Genomic DNA, 26,516 nt, shown 5'->3' with positions numbered 1-26,516 from the left:
AAATAATTCTTCTGTTCGGTGAACCGAACCTTTCGGAATAAAACGATCCCTACGGACGATGGCTAATTAGGTGAGTCGGTTTTACGGCTCTCTCCTTCCCGTCACACCCATCTTCGATGGCGGCAACGATGAAGCATCTTCAAGAATAAGCATTCGTTCGTGAAAATTCTACCGCCCCCGTCACCATTCGGAGTTAGTTAGACCACAAGATTGAATTGACATTACGTAAATTGGTTCATGTAATCTTCATTTCTGTGTGTCTGGTGGCATCATTGCGGAAAATCGATTACGGCGTGTTTCTGATTGGCCTGGACAAGAAGCATGAAACCCGAAGGATAACATAATGTAGATATTGATTTGGCTGGTGTCTGCAACCGAATCAACAGTTTCTTGTGGTTATACACGTAGTCTCATGAAACGAAATTGGTATAAAGGTTGCGAGAGTTTCTCGAGTTAACCTTCAACGTTAACGATTGTGTGTAAATACGGTATGACTTTTAAAACGTTGACATTTGAAAAAAATACAGAATTAAGCACAAAAGACCCGGCCAATCACAATAATATTCAAGTTGTGTTTCACTTCCAACTTCACACATGAAATCATGTAAAATTATGCTTTGCATTCGAGGAGAATGCCGTCTATATTATGAAGAAATTCACTTAACTGTTCCTTTTTAGGATGAATAGTTCGTTCCCAAAGAACTCATTACGAAATATTCTCCGTCTGCTAAATAATTTAGACTGAAAAAAGACGTAATTAATAACTATTCTGTTTACATCCACTCGAAAAACGAATCTAAAATATTTTTTTCCGCTGAATAAGGAGCCCGGGAGTGTAAAAATCACTCAAGCCTACCAATTTTCTTTGCATGGCATGTTGACACGAGATATAGCATTTGAGTTGATAAATTTGATCAGTATCTAAAGAGCAAAACAAATTGGAAAAATGACATGCGAATGCAACTGTGTAATGAAAACCGCGAAAACTTTACCGCAGAGACGTCCTGTAGCTAACTCAAAAGCGGGAAAATCATTTTGCCAATTAAACTACCCTGTATATGAACACACATAAAGTGGCAGTCTAATTGACTAGAAGAACCAAGCATGCTTCGCTTTACTTGGCCGCCACAAATCGATGATCATCATCAAACAGATGATGACGCTGATGTACCCCATAGGCAGCAAATGCTCGGTTCTTCTAGGAAAATAGACTGTCTCTTCATGTGCTTTCATATGCATGGGTAGTTTAATTGGTAAAACAATTTCTCCGGTTAGGAGTTAGCTACGGGTTCGAGTTCCGTCTCTGAGGTGACGTTTCGTGGTTTTCTTTACACAGTTGCATTCGCATGTCATTTTTTCCAATCCAGTCTTGATGTTTCTGTGCTGTCATAGCGATACTTGATATTATCTTGAGGTTTCATCGAACAAATAAAAAAATTGTACAATATCTGTTTAACATCCAAATTAGTTAGTATATCTTATTTCGTAATTGATGAGTTATTCCAATTTCATTAAGTTCAATTGATCCAGTTTTATCTTCAAACTATTGAATAAACTGCATAAGAATTAGATAAGAAAAATATAACTGAAATAACTGTAAACTTCAGTTTCTATAAATATTCTGTTCTTGCTCTGATATTACAATTATAGAATTTTATATTTTTTTCTCAACAATTTATTTTATTTTAATTAATATTTTAATATTCTTTCGAACAAAATAATGTTAATTTCTACCATTGAGATGTTTGGTTATAATAATAAAATTTGTTATTAGTTTTACAAATGTTTAGTTTTCATGAAATTATTTTAATGACCGTCATTTTAAATGAATTGTAATTAAAATTTTGGAACTGCAACACGAATCGAAGATAGAATTGTATAAGGTGAACAACTTTGCTTCCGCCGTTTTCCGATAGGTGGCTGTACCGGCAGAGGCTGGTCAAAATACATAGATGATAATGCCTTTTAAGTGAGTGTGTACCGTGCCTAACGAATTGTCATCGCCGTTTCAGTGACAGTTGTTCTTGTTTTCGTATTATTCACGCTCGAAAATGTCTGTTTATGTGCCTAATTCTTGTCGTTCGCGGGAAGTTTTACTTTTCTGTTACAAATCGAAAAAAAATGCAGCTAAAGCGCATCGAATGCTCTCAGTAACTTACTGTGATGCTGCTCTGAGTAAAAGAACGTGTCGGGTGTGGTTTCAACGTTTTAAAAATGATGATTTCGATTTCGAAGACAAACATGGTGGTGGAAGAGAAAAAAACCTTCAAAGATCAAGGATCAGCTCGGTGTGATTTACTACGAGCTCTTAGAACCGGGCAACTGATGCGCCTTAGTCGCGCGCTAAAAGAAAAGCGGCCACAATATTAAGAGCGGCATGACGAAGTCATTCTCCAACACGACAATGCTCGGCCTCACGTCGCAAAAGAGGTCAAAAAGTACCTGAAAACGCTGAAATGGGAAGTCTTGCCCCACACGCCGTATTCCCCAGATGTCGCCCCTTCCGACTTCCACCTATTCCGTTCGATGGCACACGGCCTGGTAGATCAACGTTTTCAATCCTTTGAAGAGTTGGAAAAATGAATTGCTTCATGGATAGCGTCAAAAGAGGACTCTTTTTTTCGAACCGGAATCCGAAAATTGCCGGAAAGATGGGAGAAAGTTGTCGCTAGCTACAAACAATACTTTGAATAATACATCTGTAAGCACTTTTTTGCAATAAAGCTTTAAATTTTCAAAAAAAAAACGGCGAAACCCAAGTCGTACACCTGATATGAAACCCTAAAATTATTCCATTCAATCTAAACATGTGACAATCGATTAAGCATTCCATGAGTTGTAGAAGTGGGTTCCTCTTTAAAGTTTTTGTCATTATCTATGGTACTTCCAAAAACAGTATTCAGAGACCAGCATAACCCAAAATAATTCGTATGTTCTTGAATTAGTATGACGAATAGATTGAAATGAGTTTGAGCCCAACTTCAAAGATTATTTATTATCTTCATTTTCTATGACGGTTTAAATTCTAAAAACTCATCACCATGTAGTTTCAAAATTGGAAGTCGGGATCGGATAAAATTCATTAATTTTGTAAGGAATAAGTTTATTTTAAAGACTGTCCCAGAAAGTATGGACGCACATTGATTTCGCTGTAAATAATTCACAATTGTTAAATATTCAAATTTTATTCGATATACTGATAATATTAGACTACAACAACAGAATATCATTCTCAACATTTGCTACTTAGCCATTGTAGACTAACTGGCGCACCTTCTTGCGAAGTTCCTCATTAAACTCCATACAGACTTCTTGGCGACAAGTTTTGACACTTTTTTCCAATCTTATTCGAACTGTTGAATGGTTTCGACTGCCGATACATGTTTCCTAAGATGTGCCTTCGTTAATGCCCAAAATTCCTCAATTGGTCGAAATTGTGGGCATTTTGGTGGATTCATGTCTTTTGGGACGAAAGTGACAGTTTTGGTAGTATACCATTCTACCATTGATTTCGAGTAGTGGCAAGAAGCAAGATCTATCCAGAAGACAACAGGATCCTTGTGGCTTCGAATTATGGGTAGAAGTCGTTTTTGTAAAGATTCCTTGATGTATATTTCGCTGTTCATTGAAGCAGTGGTGATGAAGGGTTTCGAAATCTTACCGCAGCTACACATTGCTTGCCAGACCATAGCTTTCTTACCAAATTTTTCGACTTTAATCGATGTCTCGGTCTGGTTCAACACGTGCCTTTCTCGCACCGTATAATATTGTGGTCCTGGCAAGGATTTGTAATCGAGTTTCACGTAAGTTTCGTCCTCCATGATTATGCAGTTCAAATTTCCAGCAAGAATCGTATTGTACAGCTTTCAAACCCTTGGCCTGATCGACGATTCTTGTTCCGGGCTACGTTTTGGTTGTTTCTGCTTCTTATAGGTTCGAAGATTCAAACGTTCTTTAGCACGAAGCACATTTGACTTCAAAGTGCCCACTTTTTTGGTCACATCCCGAACTGATACCTCCTACTTTTGCTCGAACGCCTTCAGTATACGTTTATTCAACTGAGGGTTAGCAGGACCTTTTTTTCGACCCGTTTTCGGTTTATCCTCACCGAACTTCCTGATTGCATTTCGCACGGCTTTTTCACTTACTTCTTCCATTTTTGCTATCTTTCTCATTGACAGTCCGCTTTCTGTGCACCATTTGTACACAATTTTTCGACGTTGTTCTGATGAAAGTCCACGCATTTCGAAAAAAAAACTGATGAAAACGAATAAACAACTGCACAAGTGGTTAGAGAAGAGTGTAAACAACAGGACTCAGCCATAAAAATTGACAGATTCTGAACCATTACGAAATGGCAGCGGATTTTGGTTGCGTTCATACTTTCTGGGACACTCTTTATATCATCCTGTAGCTCCGGAACCAGAAGTTGGATCCCAATGGAATTCAGAAACCTCATATGAGAGCATAGGACTGTTCATATGAGACTAAGTTTGTAGAAATCAGTTGAGCTATCTCCGAGTAAAATTAATGAAATTATTTCTCCCACACAAATTTGCTTATCTCGACGAACTTCTTCGAATGGTATTACGGTGTAGCTTATTGTTGCAAGCAGTATAAATCAATATAAATATGAAATTGTTTTGAATTTGAAAATACGGCCAACTTTCTAATACACCTAACCTAACCTAATAATTGAGGTTTCGGTGTACATATGTCGTGTTCGAACGATTATGTTGCCAAAAACGAACCGTGCTAATATTGAAACGTCATGAAAAAGGGTGCTGTGCATCGTTATTTGGGTACCAGAAAACAATTGCATAAAACAGTACTGAAAATTGTGTTTCACTTTGCTCAGAAACATCGCTTCATCATCAAGCGCGTAAAACTCCTATTACTGGAAAAAGGCGATAACATAAGTCGCTTACGCAACTATATCGATATCTTCGTTGAAAATGGACAGATTTTGAATATCTATGGCTTGTTGGATAGCTGTTTTCGTGTGAAATCTAAGTCCAAAAACATGTCCTGTTTTCAAGGTCAATTGTGACAAATATTGTCAAAAAACTGAAAATGTTGACATGAAACTTCGTATAATTCCACAAGTAAACATCTCATCTCAAAACCATTCAATAGCGGTCAGGGTGACGGAAATACCTTTTATTTGCGACTAGTTTGATCAAAATCGGTTTAGCCATCTCTGAGATTTGCTCAGTTCGTCGAGCTGAATCGATTGGTATATGACACTCGGCCCTCCGGGCCTCGGAAAATTTGTCTAAAGTTTGAGCGAATTCTATACCTATTTTTTTTATATTTATAAAAAAAAGGTAAAAACGTTTAATTTAGTCTGAGAAAAGCAAAAAGTCACATGGGGGCTAAATCCAGTGAATATGGTGGATGCGGTAGCAATATGAATTTCAGTTCATGGATTTTAGACATCGTAACGGTCGACTTGTGACACGGTGCATTTGATCAGCTGAGAGACAACGCAGTACCCACTGTGAAAACACCTTTCTTTGTTATTCGAGTAATCGTGTAATATATGTCCCCTGCACCTTCGCTTTTCGATTTTCCATAACGATGGAATGGACTTCTAAGACGATTTATGGAACATCACCCTCATTTGGACAACCGGAGCGGGGTGCATCATCGCTGGTTACAAGAGAATGTTTCAATTCAGCTCATCAATCAATTACGGTTGATTTACTTAGAACAGGTCCCGATCTGCAAGGATTCTTAGTGTAAGTAGGATCGTAGTACTATCAATGATTCTGTACGGTGAAAATCGGCTATGTTTGAAGTTGCTTTTTGCTCTCGTTTGCTCCGCCTTATTGGATGTAAGCGTGTTAAGACGCGAATGTTAAAATGTAAACCCCCAATGCCTAGGATCAGTTGTATGTCCGAGTTCCGACTTGGAAGATTCACTATGATCGTAGCACAAACCCGGCAATGATTGTGTACGCTAAGAACCGACTGTAATGTTTGTAGAATCGGAATAGTAAAGTTTCACAAAAGGGATATAGTTATCAAGACTTTGCAAATACTGTGCACAATTCTGCGGCCGTACAAAAGGATTGCCTTACGATTGCCAGACACAAGTGAACGGACTATTCGGAAGATTTTTTTTGTTGTTGTGCGCCATTTATACCGAACAAAGGACAATTATTTTCATCAGAAGCAAAAGCTTCGCATTCAATGAAGATTGGCTCAAGATTGTTTAAAATCGATCAACTTCATCAATCAGTCCATTTTACGATTATCGAATCGATCCCAAAGAGCTGTATGCAATACTTGGGTGGGCCATTTAAAGTGGAAGCCTTTGTTTCTGAACAAAATATATGAAAAAAAAAACATTTTATTTATTATCATTTAGGTTATAATTAATTAACAACACACATATTAAATGGCCATCTTTCGCCTTGAGTTCAAAATGTTGGACGATGGAATTTTTCGACATTTTCCATCGTTTTGGCCATGGCGGCGATTTCACATCGTACTCGTTCGGGAAACAATGGTCGTAATAAATAGATTGTTAGTTGAGCTGTATGGCATATTGCACCGTCTTGCTGAAACATGCAATACAGCTCAACTAACAATCTATTTGGTTAACTCTTAAATGATAATACACAGAGTTCGTGAACATGTCTGGGAAGATGGGAAGGTCTAATCTGTTGGTAAATATATCACAAATCTTCACACTACAATTGATTGATTATAACGAGTACCGTCGAACGAATCCCGGTGCAGAATGTAATTCACTTCGCACTGTAACGACCAACATTCAACCCCATCCTTGAATTAGCTCCCAATAAATAGCAGCAATTGAAATAATTTCCCATGAAAAGCATTTTGCACCACTCCATTTAACCGAGATCCTGTTCGATTGGCAGCAAAAAAAACGGAAACAAACATCGTTCCTTTTTCGGTGTGACGTTTTTCTGCTTACTAAACACCTTCAACCGTTAAGGCTTTATGTGTCTTTGTGCAAGTAAAATGGTAAACAGTGGACTGCACAATTGGGTCGATCGGAACTCTATTGAACAGAAAGAAAGCATAGCCGGTATTGACATCAGTCTTTAACAATGCGGACCCTGTCTAGAATTTATTTCAAATTAGAAAATTATCTGAATTGCTACTACAGCTTACGATTTGTGAAGTATTTATTTCAGTTAATTTGAGTCGGCCTTGTAAAGCAAAACTTCTACGGTTGGCAATAAATTTTAAAATTGTATTGTGCGAAAATATCCGAAACTAGACATTTTAGTTGATTGATAGTTTCCTGTTTACGGTATCAGCTTACTATACGTTATCCGTTGAATTGCACAGCTCATCAATGTTTTCCAATCGAAGTACCGAACAGATTAAGTTGAATTATGCGATCAGTTGATGAAAATAAAATCGGTCATCGGTAAAGTTGGTTTACAATCCAAATTGGTACGGTTATGTGATTGTTTTCCTCCAGAATCGCATTCAGCAGCGTCAGTAGTCCTTTCGGGAACTTTTCAGTTTTACGAACTCAGCACACTTATCCTGCGACGCGTCAACCGAAGACAACCGTGAACAACGGTAGCTAATCAATACTCGGAAAAAAAATTTCTTCTCAGATTTGTCTGTCGATATGCTTTATTTGAAGCTTCATCCGGTGCAAAGCTTCAACCTACACGTTGGATAACACTTTGTAGTGATTGAGAAGTTTTGGAATAACATGGTTGATGCAATTATTTTTTTTTTCAATTAAAAGCTTCAAGAGGTTGAAAGATTTTTACAGTTACTCAACTACAGTTATTCAACTAATTACAGTTACTCAACTAAGCAACAATAAAGGAACTACGAACTTTTGAGTTTACTCCAGCCATTAGGGTCTGTGCAGTTTTCCCTACATCTCCGGGTAGATAACTGGATTCGTCTCTTTCGGTACAACATGGACTTCATTCGCTCTGTAGGAATCCAAAACACCTTTGGTCAAGTGACAAGATGCCAAACGAAGTCGGAATAGCGAGGTACCGTCATAGCTGAGGAGGAATTGTAATAATCGCTTCTTTATGCATTCTTCACGGTATATATCCTTGTTTACCGTTTCGGTAGTGCTTGGGATTGCTCTACCACAGCTGCATATTGCCTGCCAAACTAAATATTTTTTCGGAAACTTGGCCTTTTTCTTCGTCCGGAAATGCTCCTCTACGTCGTTCCGTTACATGGATATATAAAAAGACATTACGGGAAGCTGCCTAAAGTCTTCCAGCACATAACTTTTATAAATAAATAAAATACAATTTTGTGTCCATTTGCTGAGTGAGATTTACAATACTTAGCACAGACTAGCTTGTTTGAATTTATACGTACATAGTTAGAAAAAATCATATGATTTTACATTTTATAAAATGCACTTAAATGGTCATATTTCACACAAGTTTATATTCAAAAACATAGAAAATTGTGTGATTTGAAAAGTACATGGCATGAAATCGAATGAAAAACCTGTTTCAATCCACCTAGTGGTGTAATGACGCCTTTCTCATTTTCATTTTATCCTGTATATTACAGAAGAAATTTCCCAAAATACTACAATTTAAATTTGGATTGATTTTATTTTGGCCCACTTTGTAAAAATATCCATCAAATATTGTAATACCTTCGAAAACCCCTTCCGCAATAGGTAATTTAATGTGATTAGCTTCATATTGATGCGACATGGGTTACTTAACATCCATTAAATTCAGTAAGTTTGTTAGGTGGGCCAAAATATATAAAATGTACAAAATACCTGTTACTCTATTACATTTTATTACTATTGTTGGTACTTCCGCAACCAAAAGCTGGATATCGGCATAGTGACATTCGGTTCATTCAACCATACACTAATATGACCTACAAATTTATTTACGATTCTCTATGAAGATTTGAAAAAAATGTACCGGTAGTCGGACCGGAGTATAAAATTCAGCAGATCTTTTATGGGATTATAAAATTATCAACTCTTATGGTTGGCAAACTAGAAATAATAACTAGCAAATATAAAGAAGTAGCTTATGAAAAAAAAATTCTTGAAACTGACATTTTTACAATAACCACTCTACCTCCGGAAGCAGGGGTTTAAGCCGAATGAAAATTGGAATATTCTTATGGTATCTTAGGACCTTTCATTTGAATCTAAGTTTGCCAAAATCGGTTCAGTCATTTTCGAGAAAAGTGAATGATATTATTTTCACAAATTTAATGCATATCACCCTGTAATTTCAGAGCCGGAAGTCGAATCCAAATGAAATTCAGGAACTTTGTATGGAACCATTGAATGTTTCAATTGAATATAAGTTTACTAAATTCGGTAATGCCTTCTCCGAGAAAAATGAGTGAAATTATTATCACAGTTTCGGTTCATTATTTTCACATTTATGTTGCATATCACCCTGTAATTCTGTAACCAGAAATCAGATTAAAATGAGAGTCCGTAACTTTCATTTGAATATAAATTTGTTAAAATCGGTTTAGCCATCTCCGAGAAAAGTGAGTGACGACTCTTTTCACATATTTAATGCACAATTTCTACATTTTTGGTGCATATCACCCTGCAATTCCGAAACCGGAAGTTGGATGAAATGAAATTGTGGAACTTTGTATGAGATCATAAGACCCTAAGCTTGTGGAAATCGGTTTAGCCATCTCCGAGAAAAGTGAGTGACATTATTTTCACAATTTTGGTGCATATCACCCTGTAATTCCGGAGCCGGAAGTAGGATCCAAATGAAATTCAGAAATTTTGAATGGGGACATGACACCTTTCACTTGAATCAAAGTTTGTGTAAATCGGTTTAGCCGTGTCCTAGAAAAGTGAGTGACATTTTTGTCACATTTTTAATACACTATTTCCACATTTTTGGTGCATATCACCCTGCAATTCCGGAACCGGAAGTTGAATTCAAATCCAACTTTCTATGAGATTATAAGACCTCCCATTTGAATTAAAGTTTGTGAAAATCGGTTTAGCCATCTCAGAGAAAAGTGAGTTTTTCACAATTTTGGTGCATATAACCCTGTAAATCCGGAGCCGGAAGTGGGATTTAAATAAAATCAGAGAAAAGTGAGTTTTTCACAATTTTGGTGCATATAACCCTGTAAATCCGGAGCCGGAAGTGGGATTTAAATAAAATTCAAGAACTTTGTATAAGGTCATAAGACCTTTCATTTGATTCTAAGTTTGTGACCTTTCATTTGAATCTAAGTTTTCCGAGAAAAGTGAGTGACATTTTTTTTCATATTTTTTATGCATAATTTTTACATTTTTGGTGCATGTCACCCTGTAGTTCCGGAACCGGAAGTAGGATCCAAATGGAATTCAGGAACTTTGTATGGGGCCATGAGACCTTTCATTTGAATCTAAGTTTGTGAAAATCGGTTTAGTCATCTCCGAGAAAAGTGAGTTAAATTTTTTTCATATTCTTATGCATAATTTTTACATTTTTGGTGCATATCACCCTGTAATTCCGGAACTATAAGCCGGATCCAAATGAAATTCAAGAACTTTGTATAAGGCCATGAGACCTTTCATTTGCATCTAAGTTAGTAAAAATCGGTTAAACCGTCGTAGAGAAAAGTGAGTGACATTGTTTTCACAATTTTAGTGCATATAACACTGTAGCTCCGGAACCGGAAGTCGGATCCAAATGAAATTCAGGAACTTTGTATATGAGAAAGGCAATAAAAAATCAACAACGTGACTTGAACCAAGAACCATCAGATCACAATGCACGCCAAATAATCGACTGAACCACAGAAGCCCATATCTGCTTGATAAATAATTGATACATATAAATCCATACAGCTGCACTTGGTAGCCGAGTGCAAATTACATTCGGAACCTGTAAAATTCTGTAGGAAGTGGAATATTGCGTCATTTGAAAAGTTAAGTAGTTTTGAATTGTATCGTTTGTAGAATTATGTCACCTGTAAAATTCACGCTCAAATTCAAACTTTTTTTTGATAGGAGTGACAAAGCACAACTAATTGCTTACCTTATACAGAACCGACTTGAATTCGATTTTTATTTGCTACACTGTTTGTTTTTTATCCGAGAGGTAAACGATCAACAATATGATTTGAATGAAAGATCAAAGAAGCTGTCGTTTGATATTCAACAATATAGCTTGAAACAGCAAAGTCATTCATACCACACTAAAACCAAAGTTTTTTACAAGTCATTTTCTCCTTTCGGTAGAAGACGCCGTTTTTTCATTCATCACTTTCCTGCAATTAATACCAAAACCAATTAAATCAGCACAAGCAATTTGGTTCTCTAATTTTTGCTCTATGTTTCTCTTTTAACGTTTATAACACCAATCAAAATAATCACTATCTTTGAATCAAAATCAAAACAATCACTATTTTTGCGGAGGTTAGCATTATGAATTCCTCGACAATCACTCGTCGAACACCAACACCTACTCTTCAATGAAAATAGATCCTGCAGTCCTTCGATTGAACTTAGATAAGTCTAAGTCTATCGACAGCAAGACTCGGAAAAGCTGAAATCCGTAATTTCCACCAAAGTTTAGCGCGTTCCACCTAGTCGTTTCAGAATTCGCGATGAGTTCCGCTGCTGCGACCGAATCCAGCACAGGACCGATGTTATCTGTGACAAAATGTCCATGTTGCTAGCAGGTTGTTTCCACTATAGCCGGTCTATCGACTGTCCTCGGAGAATTGGTAAACGATGAGATAACGTCGTCGGACCACAGTCAGAAGCGGCACGGTATTAGTTCCTGGCAGGCTAAATAGGTAAATAGCTCGAACACAGATGCAGCAGTCATATGTGATTTTTCCTTACTTTCCTGACCGTACCATGCTAATCCTGACTGTAGAGGTAGAGTGCAAAGATACACAAACAACGGCAAGCCCGAGAGCATAGAGCAGAGATCGTGAGAGAAAGTGGAAAATCAAGCGACTTCAAATGTCGGTAGATTTTGACCCACTAACGCCGGAGGAAGTGGTGCAGGACTCACGTGGATGTCGCCTTATCATGTACATAGCTTGGGGTATTCTCTCTGTCTCTCATTTTTGTTTTTCAGACAGCCACGAGAAGAGTCAACTCACACATACATGCCTTCCGGGATGGTGGAAATAAGGATAAATTAATACACAATACGGTAGATAAATATTTCCACCGACAAATGAGCGACTGATGCATAATGGACCGCGCTCCCACTTTATCCGGCTGATAGATGGGTAGTTCGAAGTTTGCTGACAACCGCGTGAATCTAATTTCAATTGAAAATAAAACCATCAGGAAAAATGAATTATTCAAAGGTATTGATGTTGAAGTCCTAAATAATTCAACCTTCCGATTATAACAATCAAAATGGACAAAACTGCCTCAAGTCAGTTTGAGAAATAGATTCAAATTCTTCAAATGGTGTGTTGATCTTTGTTTCATAGAGACCTCTTTCTCTAAAAATTTGAAATATACTCTTAAAAAAAATATTGCGAAAACCAGAACTGAGTTATTATAGATCGCTTGATACAACTTCTCAAATTTGATAATTATAAATTCGCATTTATAATTTGTTGTGCCAAGTGTCACGTCCAAATATTCATTAGAGTTTAGTATACGTCTGTCTTTCTGAAGCTTGAGAGACCACCACTGGTTGCTACTCCGTTACTGATCGGGATTAGTTGAAATTGTACAGGAAATTTCTAGATGACCCGACCTGGAACTGGTAAATCATCCTTCAGTGTACATTTTCGGGAAACCCAGAATTCATTGATCAGTACCGGCGCCGGCCAGACCCGAACGTAGATCGTCCAAGGAATGGGAAGGGATGTTAGTCCAACACTTGTTGTTTGCTAGAGGCCGTATATACTACTGCGCACTCCACAAGTGTCACGGGAGTAATGAATCATAATTTGTTAGTAAAAATTTCAGTAATGCAAGTAACAGTTCGGCTGAAAAGTTCGTATCGTTTAATAGAAACACACATTTTTTTGCCGAAATTCGTTTTTATTATTCAACATAATTGCCATCAGAGGCGATACAGCGATTATAGCGAACTTCCAACTTTTCGATACCATTTTTGTAGTACGATTTGTCCTTTGCCTCAAAATATGCCTCAGTTTCAGCGATTACCTCTTCATTGCTTCTAAATTTTTTACCAGCGAGCATTCTCTTGAGGTCTGAGAACAGGAAAAAGTCACTGGGGGCCAAATCTGGAGAATACGGTGAATGAGGCAGCAATTCGAAGCCCAATTCGTTCAATTTTAGCATGGTTTTCATCGACTTGTGACACGGTGCATTGTCTTGATGAAACAAAGCTTTTTTCTTCTTCGAATGAGGCCATTTTTTTTAAATTTCGTCCTTCAAACGCTCTAATAACGCTATATAATAGTCACTGTTGATGGTTTTTCCCTTTTCAAGGTAGTCGATGGAAATTATACCATGCGAATCCCAAAATACAGACGCCATAACCTTACCGGCCGATTGTTGAGTCTTTCCACGCTTTGAGTTCGGTTCATCGCGTGCAGTCCACTCAGCTGACTGTCGATTGGACTCCGGAGTGAAGTGATGGAACCATGTTTCGTCCATTATTATATATCGACGAAAAAAATCGGTTTTATTTCGATATAACAGCTCCAAACACTGCTCAGAATCATTAATTCGTTGTTGTTTTTGATCGATTGTGAGCTCACGCGGCACCCATTTTGCACAAAGCTTTCTCATATCCAAATATTCGTGAATAATATGTCCAACACGTTCCTTTGATATCTCTAGGGTGTCAGCTATCTCGATCAACTTCACTTTACGGTCATTGAAAATCATTTTCTGGATTTTTTTCACGTTTTCATCGGTAACAGTGTCTGGATAACACTCAGAGAGTCTGGATAACACTCATCAAGCCATTTTTTTGGTATCGGCGGCACTTTTTTTCATCAAAAAGTAGTGTTTCATCAACACACGAAATTCCTTTTTTTCCATTTTTTTCACAATAACAAAAGTAGCTTCACTCAAAATGCACTATCTCACAAACTAATAATCAGACAGCTGTCAAATTTATACACGTATCTTTTGAAGGTTGGTACTAACTGAAAATGGTATGGATCTAATTCTAGTGGCCCCCTCTCATAGAAACGATACGAACTTTTCAGCCGATCTGGTATTCACGCGCGACTCAGTACGTTACGGTTTCAAGATGCTCGGATGCACCACTAAACTCAGTGACTTCCCGAGTGAATGTTTCAATAATATCCGATACTGAAGTCCCGGGAAGTCTTGAATCATAATTCTTATTCGTGAAAATTGAAGGAAAATCTAAACTACTATCGGGTAACGATTAAAAACTTCCCTATTTTTGCCTTTTTTCATATAGAAAGGCTATGCAATCACTGTGAACATCGAGTTTCTAACTGAGGCCCGGAGGGCCGAATTTCATATACCATTTGACTCAGCTCGACGAACTGAGCAAATGTCTGTGTGTGTGCGTGTATGTGTGTCTGCCTGTATGAATGTAACAAAAATGTGCTCTCACTTTTCTCAGAGATGGCCGAACCGATTTTCACAAACTAAGATTCAAATGGAAGATCTTATGGTCCTATAGCATGCTATAGAATTTCATCCCGATCCGACTTCCAGTTCCGGAGATATTGGATGATATGCATAAAAACAAATGGAAAAAATATGCACTAACTTTTTTCAGAACTGGCTAAACCGATTTTTACAAATTAAGATTCAAATAAAAGGTCTTATGGTCCCATAGCTTGGTATTGAATTTCATTAAGATCCAACTTCCGCTTCTAGTGTTACATGGTAATATGTGAAAATTAGAGAAAAAGTGTACATTCAAATTTCTCTGAAACGGCTCAACCGATTTTCACAAACTAAGATTCAAATGAAAGGTCTTATAGTTTGTTAAAAAATTGTAGAACAAATCTAAAATTAAAAATTTGTAGATCATTTCCCGTTCCGGAACTAAAGCGTGATAAGTGGAAAATTACAAATTTCGTTCGTATTTTGTCACGAACGATAGTCAAAAACAGGTACAAATCCCATAAAACTGTCCGATAAATTCTTCTAGTTTGCAGAGCTTGTTAGTTTGTGAACATAAAAACATAATTCGGCACTATTGGTACCCCCTTTTCCTGTTCTGGAAGCACCGAAAGGGGTAAAGAAAAACTCCAAAAATAGAATTCACTTCGATTTCCCAGCGATACTTGAACGGATTTTTACACATATTGATTTAAATTAAAGCTCACATTATCTTTGAAGCTACTGCGAAATTTCATCTGTATCCGACCTCCGGTTCCGCAGAGTGTCAAAGTTTTCAAATCGCCATATAGAATGTCCATATGTACAATACCGGTACGTGGTGGTACGGTGGAAGAAGAAAATATGCTTTGTTCTATTTCGTACACGCTATAAAGAAAACGAAACGGTTACGGATGTCTGCCACTAGTGTGTGATTTTGATGAAACACGGTACTGCGGTTGATAAAAATTCTAGCTAGTTTATTATAAGTGCGACCGAAAAAATAAAAGAATGCAAAGTTGGGGTAAAATAAATGAAACAAAAAAAAATATAAGAATGTCAATGGAATGACGTTTATTTGAAAAACCTGTTTTAATACACCTAGTGGTGTATTGATGCCTTTCTCATATATAGTACTGTGGTGTTCTATTCAAAATGTTTCTCTTCGATTTTTTAAAGAAACCAAGGGATTGTTTGTACATTAACTAGTATAACACGAAGAATGAAACAGTTCTCTGGTCGGTTAGGCCATCCATTAGAAAACCAAGTGGGTTCACTATTATATGCACTTCCGCCACCGGAACCCGAGAGCCGGTATAATCGAAGTGACGACTAACATGACGTACAAACTCTACTAGTTTTTATTCAAATTTTAAAGGTTTTATACGATTTTGCCATCGTACTCTGAACGACGATTGAAATTTTTGTTGTATCCAAAAACATGCAGTAATTTTTGGACGAATCATAAGACCTTTCATTTGACCCTAAGATTGGGAATAACGGTTTTGACTCCAGTTTAGAATAGGCCTTTCATTTGAATCTTTGATGGCTAAAATCGGTTTAGTCACCTCGGAGAAAACTCAGTGAAATTATTTGATATACACACACGCAAAGTAAAAGTCTTACAGTTTCATAAGGAATTTCTAAATTTGTTGTGGATACTACATCCGAAACTGCAGGCTAAACAGGATTTGTAGAGTTTGTTAGATTGAGTCCTAACAAACTTTCCTATTTCTATTCAATGAACAGTTGTTTTTGCGAATTCCACAGTAAAATTTATGATGTTATGAGTAATATGAGAAAGGTATCATTATACCACTAGGTGGATTAAAACAGGTTTTTCTAAATGGAATTTTGATTGGATTGCTACAAAATATGCGAGTGAATAGGATTTAGACAAAATTGTATTGTCATATTGTAAAATGTTTTATAAAATCATTTTAAATCGCCAAACAAAGGTCAACAGATTTCAACGTCTTGATTGCTTATTATTTTTATTATTTATTAAAATTAATAATTGGTTAGATTGGTTGATCTGGACAGCCGGCTACCGCGAAAAAATTATAAATTTATCAAAAAAAAAACAATTTTTTTACTATTCATTCAATATACTGATATATGTTATCTCTGTTATTAACTTTGTGATATTAAAGGTTTTGCGCAATAGTTGATTTTTATCATTCAATTTATAATCTTGAAAGACAATCAATAACATGGAAGACGAAAACATTCCAAATAAAACTTTTCTCCAAAGCTAGACGGAAATTGATAGGTTGAGAGAAGAGATAATTTAGTAAAATAGAGTAATCAGAAGTGAAACATTGAAAATATCTGATAGTTAACTGAAAGGAAAAAGAAACTCCTGCAATTGTCTTTTACGACATGAAAGCAGGAACCCAGTGGATCTACTTTTGGCTCATTTTTTTTCGCCAGATTCCACACAGCATCTAGGCTGGTACTGTCCGAAGAAAGCTAATTTTGGAATTATGAACAATGTCTTACTACTTTTTGCCCACAGTAGTGTTCGAACTCCGCTATGAATCGGTTTCGAGACCTGCTGAAACAGAAGTCCAAATTTCACTAAAACGATTGTAATTTGATAGTTTGACTTTTTGCAATTTCAAAAATGAAGAAACTACGACTAAGCAATTTACAGACATTTGGAAAGATTCAACATTATGATGAAACGCAGTTTTTCAAACACTTAGAATGCGGCTTTACAGAACAAAAGTAATAAATTTGTTCTCGGTATATGTTATCCAGCAGTAGTTGTTTTTGAAATGAACTTAAGAGAACTGAAGACTTTGTTGTATTTGGCCGTTTGAACCAGCGGTGAAAATAGGCAAATTTTTTTATTCGCAGTAAATAAAGATAGTCAGTATGATCTTTTCATATCACATAATGATTGTAGATAGTATAATGAATTTTGAAACGAATGATTCTCGATAAGATAATTTTGCTTAAGAATCAACATTTCAACAAAGTTAGGCTCGTTTTAATGCTATTCTGTGTTCATTAAAAAATTTTGAAGTTCAAATGGCTGTCACTTACGGCTCCGGTGATATAATGGTATAAGTGACGTAACCGTTAAAACTGATTGCCGCTCAATTTTCTCGGATATGGATTATCCGATATTAATTATTCTAGGATCGTTAGATGAGTTTATTTCGTCGGTAGAATCGGCCAATAAAAACAGCTAATGATATTAACATACATGATGTGATGATTAATAATTATAAAGATAACAAAAAACATATCCAAGCTATGCAGCTGATTATCATTACCCTATTTAGCTTGAATATCATACACCGAAATAACAGGAGTGCAGGATTCTTCATTCACATTTTCGTGCGCAAAATGGGCTTATTTCCACCTCTGGTCAAACTGTCATTTAAAACGACGGTCAATAAAATAATTTCATGGAAACTAAAAACACCGAAGAATACTTATGTAAAAAACACATAAGGGTTGTTAAAAAAGGTATCATCTCACTGCTATGTGGATTAAGCACATTTTCTTTATAGCTAGTACGAAATAGAACAAAGCACGGATCGTTCGTGTTGTGTCTTCTTCTTCCATGTTGCACACCCGTAAGAAAAATAAACCATTGATTTTACAGCATAAGCAATTGATTCACTATTAGATCTATGGCTTACAATCCGTTTTATTGTATCTCGATAAAAAAAATTTTCATTACCAACGATTCAATATATTGTTTCTACGATTCTACAATTGAATTTATTGCACACATGGTGTTTCAAACAATATGCAAACTGTACATTTGATTGTTTTCCAAGAAAACATCAGGGTTGTTACGAAAAATTTCAAAATCAAAACGCGCGAAATCCGCGCGAAGTTGAAAACTAAAACGCGCGAAATCCGCGCGATGTTGAAAACTAAAACGCGCGATATTCGAGTGAAGCGTTAGACAACTATTTTTGGGCAGGTGATACTTTACGCAGCACTTGAAAATTCACTTATATATAATTTAAAAATCTGCATAAGTTTGTCATATGAACACAATAAATAAGTCTGCATACAATACGTCACTTCGAGAAACCCCATGAAAACGATTTCATTTTTATTCTCCATCATTTTCGACATCCTTAGTTAAGGAGCAAGACTCTTTGCAAGCGTATGAAAAATGTCAACAATATGTGCGTAAAAACAATTCCGGCGCTTCTTTTCTGATTTAAATCAATAAATCTTCCTTATGGTTGAAAAATAAACCAATCAGGTAATTCTGCTTAAAATTGCAATTCAAGAAAAGCGAAAATCTTGTCTAAAACTCTTCCGTTTTCCTTAAAACTGCTCGAGAAAAATTATTTCAGTTTCAGCTTACTTCCACTAACACATTTGATTAGCAACAAACACATTCTCATATGGAATTCCTCTTGCAGAAATTATTGCGATATAAAGATTTACGTACCTTCTATAAGTAAACCCGAAAAAAGGAACCTTTAATTTAACACGCGAAAGTCAATGGATATGGAATGTTGTCGTGAAACTATTTATTTTTCCGGAAAACTGCTTTTGTAACAAAAAATATTTAGTTCTGTTTATTTTGTGTAGCGCAATCTAATACAAATGCATTGAAGCAGTGTTGCTAACTTTTTTATCATGAAAAAATAAAATCTACATTCATAAAATGTAAGCGATTTTCCATCGAACGTTGTTGAAAAATTGTTCAAAACTGATATTTCATACAAAATGTCAGGCTAAACATTCATTTGAGAATAAATTATTGTCAAAAGAGATTGTTTGACACTCAATCCTGCAAGTCACTTTGATAAAGTCGTTGCACTGCATATATGAATACATAGATCTATGACATACGTACCAAACAAAATGTACGTAATACACAAATTACCAAAATCTAGTGCTTCCATAGTAACTAAATCTAATGAGACAGTAATATAAGAAACGAATTCTTAATAATATTACGTGATAAATGAAAGTCGAAAGAATTGAAACATTTGTTAAATATGCGGCACATGCTAGCAATGGGCTCGTTATATACATAATTAGTTCTAACATAGGAAATCCGAAGAAAAAAATAGAAAAACTACGACGTCGAATGTCAAATTCTAACAATTGCAAACTCTATGTGCTCTTTAAAATTCAACTTGATTTCCAGAACACCCAAGTCCTTAACAGACGATGCGCGTTGGAGAACAGTTTATGGAATATTATAGTCGAACTTGAATACAGACTTTTTGCTACTAAAAGAGATGACGGAGCATTTAGTGGCCATTTAAACCATTTTGAAATATGAAATATGAAAGTCATCGGCGAACGATAGTTTCATGCACTTGATCGAAAAATTTAGATCATTGAGATACAGTAAAATTATGAACGGTCCAAGGTGACTTCCTTGAGGAACTCCAGATGTAACAACACATGGTGAGGTTGTACAGGCTCCTATTTTCACTATTATTTCATTACCAGTTAGATATGATCGAAGCCAATTAAAAAATGATCCGTTTAATCCCAGTCTATTTACTTGGAGATCGTTATGTGATGATTGATTTCGTCGAACGCAACAGGGGAAGTTGAAAGCTTTGGCATGGATCCAAGCTGAGTTTCAGATATGTAGTCAGAGCAACTATGTGTTATAAAATCCAGAACTCTAATTTCAAACATCTTCGATACAGCATACAAAGCAGCAATTCCACGGTAGTTGGATACTATACCCTTGTTCACATTGGATTTATTCCATATTTCAGGAAAAATTCCAGAACGCAAAGAACAATTGAAAATGTTGGATAGTGGAACCAACAAACTAATAGAACACCTTCACCACGGATGGAATCCCAGAACTTCTTCGTTTCTTTTATTGTCAGACTTCGCTTCGTAAGCATGTCGTGCAAATTTTGCCATTTTTATCATACACAAAATTTGTTACCATATCATTGACGAATCGCATTCCATTTATTACGTTCTTTCCATTATTGAATGTATTTTCACTGAGAGAATATCTTCCATCAGACATCAATATCCTTGAATAAAAATCCTTGGAATAGGAAAACGCAATCACATATATCGAAAAGTTTTTGTAATTCCTGGTAACAGCTCTGTTGAAATAGTAACTTGTATCACTCGAGATCGAAAAGCATAAAATCGAAATTTTGTCCAGTGAAAAAAACATTTGCTAGAACCGCCTTCTAGTAAATTTTAGTTTTATCAAGGTGAAAATTCACCAATTCCGCCAGCTCAACCAATTGTTGAAACGTTCGCCCTTCTTCAATTTTTTACGGTTTCATAAGACTCACAAGCTTCAAAAATTTGTAAAAAAATTTTTTTATTCGAAAAAATGATTCACAAATGTGGAATGATGTTTTTTGAAATTCGCGCGAAATCCGCGCCATAGCATCAAAATCTTAACAGAAACCGCGCTAAATCCGCGGAAATCGCGAAATCCGCGAAAACCGCGAAATCCGCGCGACCGTAACAACCCTGAAACATGTATGAGAAAATTCTATGATTTGAATTGTTACGATACTTAACAACCTATACATTCTATTGTAAAAAGCATGTTCAGAATTAATTGAATAGTGTATAACAATACATTGAAACATTTTTCAATGGTTAAAGCAAAATTGCGGCAGGTTTTGTAACAGCAAATCGTATTGTTTTTCTACAATATTTTTTATTCGGGCGTACGGTATTGTCATTCTACATGGCGATTTGAAAGCTTTGACACACATCACCCTGTAACTGCTGAACGGGAAGTCGGATCCGGATAAAAAATCAACGTAGCTCTTGAAACAATGTGAGCTTTGATTTAAACCAAAATTTGTGAAAATCGATTCAAGCGTCGCTTAGAAATACTTTACAACTAGTAGAGTATTTCTTCACTACTTTCGGTGCTTCCGGAACACGAAAAGGGGGGACCAGTAGTGCCGAATTAAGTTTATATGCCCACAAACTAACAAATTCTGGAAACTAGAAGAATGTATCAGTCAATTCCATGGGGTTTGCTCCTATTTTTGACCATAGATTGTGAAAAACTAGTCATGAAATTGAAAATATTCACTTTTCACGCTTTCGTTCCGGAACCGGAAGTCAGATCCAGATAAAATCTTAGTTTGTGAAAATCGGTTCAGCCATCTCCGAGAAAAATGAGTTCATATTTTTGTTACATACATACACACACAGCTATTAGCTCCGTTCGTTGAGCTGAGTCAAATGGTATGCGGGTATCCGGGCGTCGGTAAAAAGTCGGTTTTCACAGTGATTACATAGCCTTTCTATATGAGAAAGGCAAAAATGGTACAAATTTACATCTCTATAGATCCACATAGAAGGAGCGTCGCAATTCACTTAAATTTACATCTTAAAGCAAGTAAAATTTTTAACATACACACTTAAAAAAAACCCTGTGATTTTACATCTTATTAGATGCACATAAATGGAGCGTCGCAGTTCACGCAAATTTACGTCAAGAACATTTAATATTGTGTCTAAGACTCCATGACATGAAATGCATTGAAATAAAAAATATTACTAATAGCAACCGCCGCGACTTGAACCGAGAATCATTGGATCGCAAGTACGTCTGTTAATCGAATGAGCCACAGAAACACACATCTGTTTGGCTGGTAAAAGGTGCATTTAAATTCATACAGTCGCACCTGCTAGCAGAATTACAATCGAAACCAGTAAAATTCAAGCTCATCCAACATTAAGTCATTACAAATAAAATCTTCCGTCATTTGACAAATTAGGTCTTTATGAATTACATAGTATGAGGGATTAAGTCGCCTGTAAAATTCAAATTTTTTTGGAGTGTATCATTAACTTCACGACCAACTCAGCTGAAGCTCGAAACAGACAAAACAAAAGATGTAATACTCTGCCATCACTCAAGAAAATGTAAGAAATTGAGTTTAATGATAGTAACACCGAAAAATGCGTAAAATAACAGGCCCTGAAAATCCTTGCTTGACTAAACGTATAGTGAAGGCGTTCGAGCGGAAGAAAGAGATTTCAGTGCGCGGCGAGGTAAAAAAAAGTATTTCGAAGTGAAACATCAAATCGTGCCAAAGTACGTATGAATCTAAGAAACCTATTAAAATCGAATTACAAATCCATGATGAGGCCACAGGATTCTCCGGTGCGAGAAGAGCGAGTGTTGAAGCTGCCGGAGACATCGATTCAAGATGTACAACATGGTAAGAAAGTTCAAAGTCTGGCAAGCTATTTGTGGCTGCGGTAAGATTTTGCAACTGTTTTGATGAACATCTAAATTTACATCAAGAAATGTTTACAAAAACGACCTCAGTCCATGAGTCGAAGCTACAAATACCCTTCAGTCTTCTTCTGGTCAGATCTTGCGTCTTGCCTTTACGCAAAATCAACGGTAAAATGATGTAGCACCAAAAATGTTACATTCATTCCAAAGACAAAAAGCAAAATCTTGGCATTACATTCCTTTCGCGGAATTTGGCCTTTCTGTTTCAAAAGACTTCGCAGCCGATTCATAGCGTACAGAATCATTGCATGGCTAGTACTATGGATCAGTGCGGTAAAATTTCATTTTCAATCGAATAATATAAGATGAAAATGAAATTTATGGCCGCTGACCGTCAGCGTATCCCTACTAATTCATTTGACTTTTGTTGCCATTTTCAAGTGAAGCTCCCAGATTTCATCGTCATTTGAATAGTCGTACCTAGTCATTTAAAGTTTTGCTTGCTCAGTTTCAAGTGCCAAGTAGTATAGCTGCTTCATTGTCTTCGCTCTTGGTAGTAAGCAGATTCGAACGAATAGAATTATAAATGGAGTAAAGTATTAAAAATGAAAACTAAAGGAGGAAACAATTAATTTATGTGTATTCTGTGATTGATATTTCATCTATCTGATTAGTCTTTCATCTATTATCTTGAACCAATTCGAATGTTTACATGAACCTCATTTGAAGGCCGCTTTCACACTATTGAAAGAAATATTTTGTTACTTCAAGAGATCAACTGACGGTGGTTAAACTGAGCCTCGATTGAAGAGAAACGAGTGATGAACTAAATGCTGCTCGTTCGGGCCGTCAGCAAACATTGTGTGTGTCAGAGATTGAAGTTTACTGCAGTGGAGAGATCGTCAATGTGTTTCACATTCAGTTTCAATTGAATTGAATGAAATTTTACTGCACTGCTATGGATCCTACTGACACTAAGAATCCTTCCAGGTCGGGGCTCGAACATACGACAGCTGGCTTGTAAGACCAGCGTCCTATGCATTGAACCGACAACCCGGGACAAAGACCAAAGACAAGAACTCATTGAATTGCTCGCAAATACAAATACACAAATTTTAGAATTTTGTACATTTACGAACGTACATGTCTTAGAAACCGAAACCATTGATCAGTTTGAATAAGATTGGAAAAAATGTCAAAACTTGACACCGAGAAGTCTCTGCTGAATCTAATAAAGAACGTTCAAAAGAAGTTACCCTGCAATTACTAGAGAGCAAATGTTGAAAATACTAGCCTCACATAAAAAGTAGCACAAGCTTTTGAATACGTTAGATAAAATGATGCTTCAATTTCTTACAGTGCAAACACGATCCTTATAATCAACAGATAATGCCTTTTGTTGTGAGTGGTTGTGGTTACTTAAAGCACATAATCGACTTTAGTTTTCTTCACGTCTCGTCTTTGACTCGTCAGTGCATAACAGTTTATGCTGAGCTGGTATGTCATCTAGCAGTTCAACATGGAACGTTAAGCAGCCGTAAATCTTCTGCCATTTGAAAAACACTTTTTGATTTTGCACCGTAGTGCAATGTGCTATGTCGTGACAAACAGCTTAGCTGTTTATAATGAACTGCTAGGTGGTATAAAATTTGAACATAAGCTGTCGTGCATTGACGAGTCGAAGACGAAACGTGAATAAAACCATTCCTATTCCATCTACGAACTTATTTGCGTGTTTTTCTAAGTTTGGACTAAGGCTCATCAGACGTATTCAGTTCACAGTGACAGATTGTTATTGCCTTATCCCCACAATTGCTAAACTGCAAATCCAACAGATGCCTTGGAAATGAAATATTAATAATAAGCATACCGAAATGAAATATTAATAAAAGCAAACACGAAGCGAAGAACGGGTTCATCGCCGAGTTTTTCCCCCTTTTCTACTTTGGTTTATATTTAGTAGCAATTGGAAGAATTTCCCCAGCGAAACGGCGATGGGATTACACCATTCCGGACAACAAATGATTTTTTATCCTGTCCTATTCTGTACCACCCCGCGCTGTTTCGGAATCGTCGTCTCGTCATTGTCGTAACCGTCGTCGTCGTCGTCGTCGTCGTCGCGTCATTTAGACGGTAGATAGGAAGGCCTTTCACACTGATTAGTATTCGGTGACAGTTCCTAGTCTTTAGCCGTTATTTCAAAGGCAAGTAGAGTGCGGGCGAGGAAAAGAAAAACCTACCCAGGTACACATAACGAGGCTGCCAACAGATGCGACGTTCACGTCAAATGGGCAGGTTATGTAAAAGGACTCTGGCAGCTGAGCCTACAGGAATGCAATCACGCTTTCGGTCTGATAAAGTTCCACGTATTAAAGTTGATTGTGTTTGGGAAGTCTCGTGGGAGCAGCTTACGGCCAATATTATGAAGCCAATCGACGGTAAGCGATTATCGCAGAGGGGTTGCGTAATGCAATTTGGATAGTTGGTTGTTTACTTACAAGATTGAGCAAAACGATTATGGTCCCCGGAATCGGGCTGACGACGTTTCACGATACGAACCTGGAACGAAGAAAATGGTACAAGTTTTAATGGCGTTGCAAATTAATTACTACGATGTCACGCAGTGTCACCTCGATTCTCATAATACCATAAGCGATCGTTTTTAAACTTTGTTCGATCATTCACGAGTCCCTCGGTATGAATGAAAAAAAATTGAATTTAAAATAGCAGGGTACGCCATGCTAACAACGATTCGTTTTCTAGTGTATTGTAATCGCGATACAAGTACTTTCATAGCGCATAATTAGGATTGATCCAGAAGAAGCTTGTCGGATTTACAAGAATTCTACAATACGAGCGACGACTCCTGCAGATTCATAAGATTTAATTCGTAATGACGTTAAGTAAAGACTGTCGCAGAAAGTATGGACGCACTTTGATTTCTCTGTAAATAATTCACAAGTGTTAAATATTCAAATTTTATTCGATATACTGATAATATTAGACTACAACAACAGAATATTATTCTCAACATTTGCTACTTAGCCATTGTAGACTAGCTGGCGCACCTTCTTGCGAACGTTCCTCATTAAATTCCGTACAAATTTCTTGGCGACAAGTATTGACACTTTTTTCCAATCTTTTTCGAACTGTTGAATGGTTTCGACTGCCGAGACATGTTTCCTAAGATGTGCCTTCGTTAATGTCCAAAATTCCTCAATTGGTCGAAGTTGTGCGCAATTTGGTGGATTCATGTCTTTTGGGACGAAAGTGACATTTTTGTTAGTATACCATTCTACCGTTGATTTCGAGTAGTGGCAAGAAGCAAGATCTGGCCAGAAGTCAACAGGATCCTCGTGGCTTCGAATCATGGGTAGAAGTCGTTTTTGTAAACATTCCATGATGAATATTGCGCTGTTCATTGAAGCAGTGGTGATGAAGGGTTTCGAAATCTTACCGCAGCTACAAATTGCTTGCCAGACCATAGCTTTCTTACCAAATTTTTCGACTTCAATCGATGTCTCGGACTGGTTTAACACTTGCCCTTCTCGCACCGTATAATATTGTGACCCCGGCAAGGAGTTTCACGTAGGTTTCGTCGTCCATGATTATGCAGTTCAAATTTCCAGCAAGAATCGTATTGTTCAGTTTTCGAACCCTCGGCCTGATCGATGCTTCTTGTTTCGGACTACGTTTTGGTTGTTTCTGCTTCTTATAGGTTCGAAGATTCAAACGTTCTTTAGCACGAAGAACATTTGACTTCGAAGGGTCCAGGGCTTAGTACACTTACATTTTCTATGGTCAATGTCTTAC

The 26,516-nt window shown here is 36.8% G+C and overlaps 1 protein-coding gene across 7 annotated transcripts in view; it reads right to left on the bottom strand.

Moving 5' to 3' along the window:
* LOC131436917 (beta-arrestin-1) overlaps nt 1–26,516 on the bottom strand; it is a 249,149-nt gene that overhangs the window by 132,509 nt on the left and 90,124 nt on the right. Inside the window, exon 1 of one of the 7 annotated variants that reach the window (XM_058605907.1) lies at nt 11,440–11,631. The exons of 5 other annotated variants lie outside the window; for them this stretch is intronic. The gene's annotated coding sequence lies outside the window, so the exon portion shown is untranslated. Of the gene's footprint in view, nt 1–11,016; nt 11,144–11,439; nt 11,632–26,516 lie in introns of those variants that run through there. One more of the 7 variants, XM_058605906.1, reaches the window with a different exon arrangement.

This window comes from Malaya genurostris, chromosome 3 (assembly GCF_030247185.1).
Source record: "Malaya genurostris strain Urasoe2022 chromosome 3, Malgen_1.1, whole genome shotgun sequence".
In the NCBI taxonomy this organism is placed as follows: Eukaryota; Metazoa; Arthropoda; class Insecta; order Diptera; family Culicidae; genus Malaya; species Malaya genurostris.
Note: the sequence above shows the minus strand (reverse complement) of the source record. Positions and strands in the feature narration are given on the sequence as shown.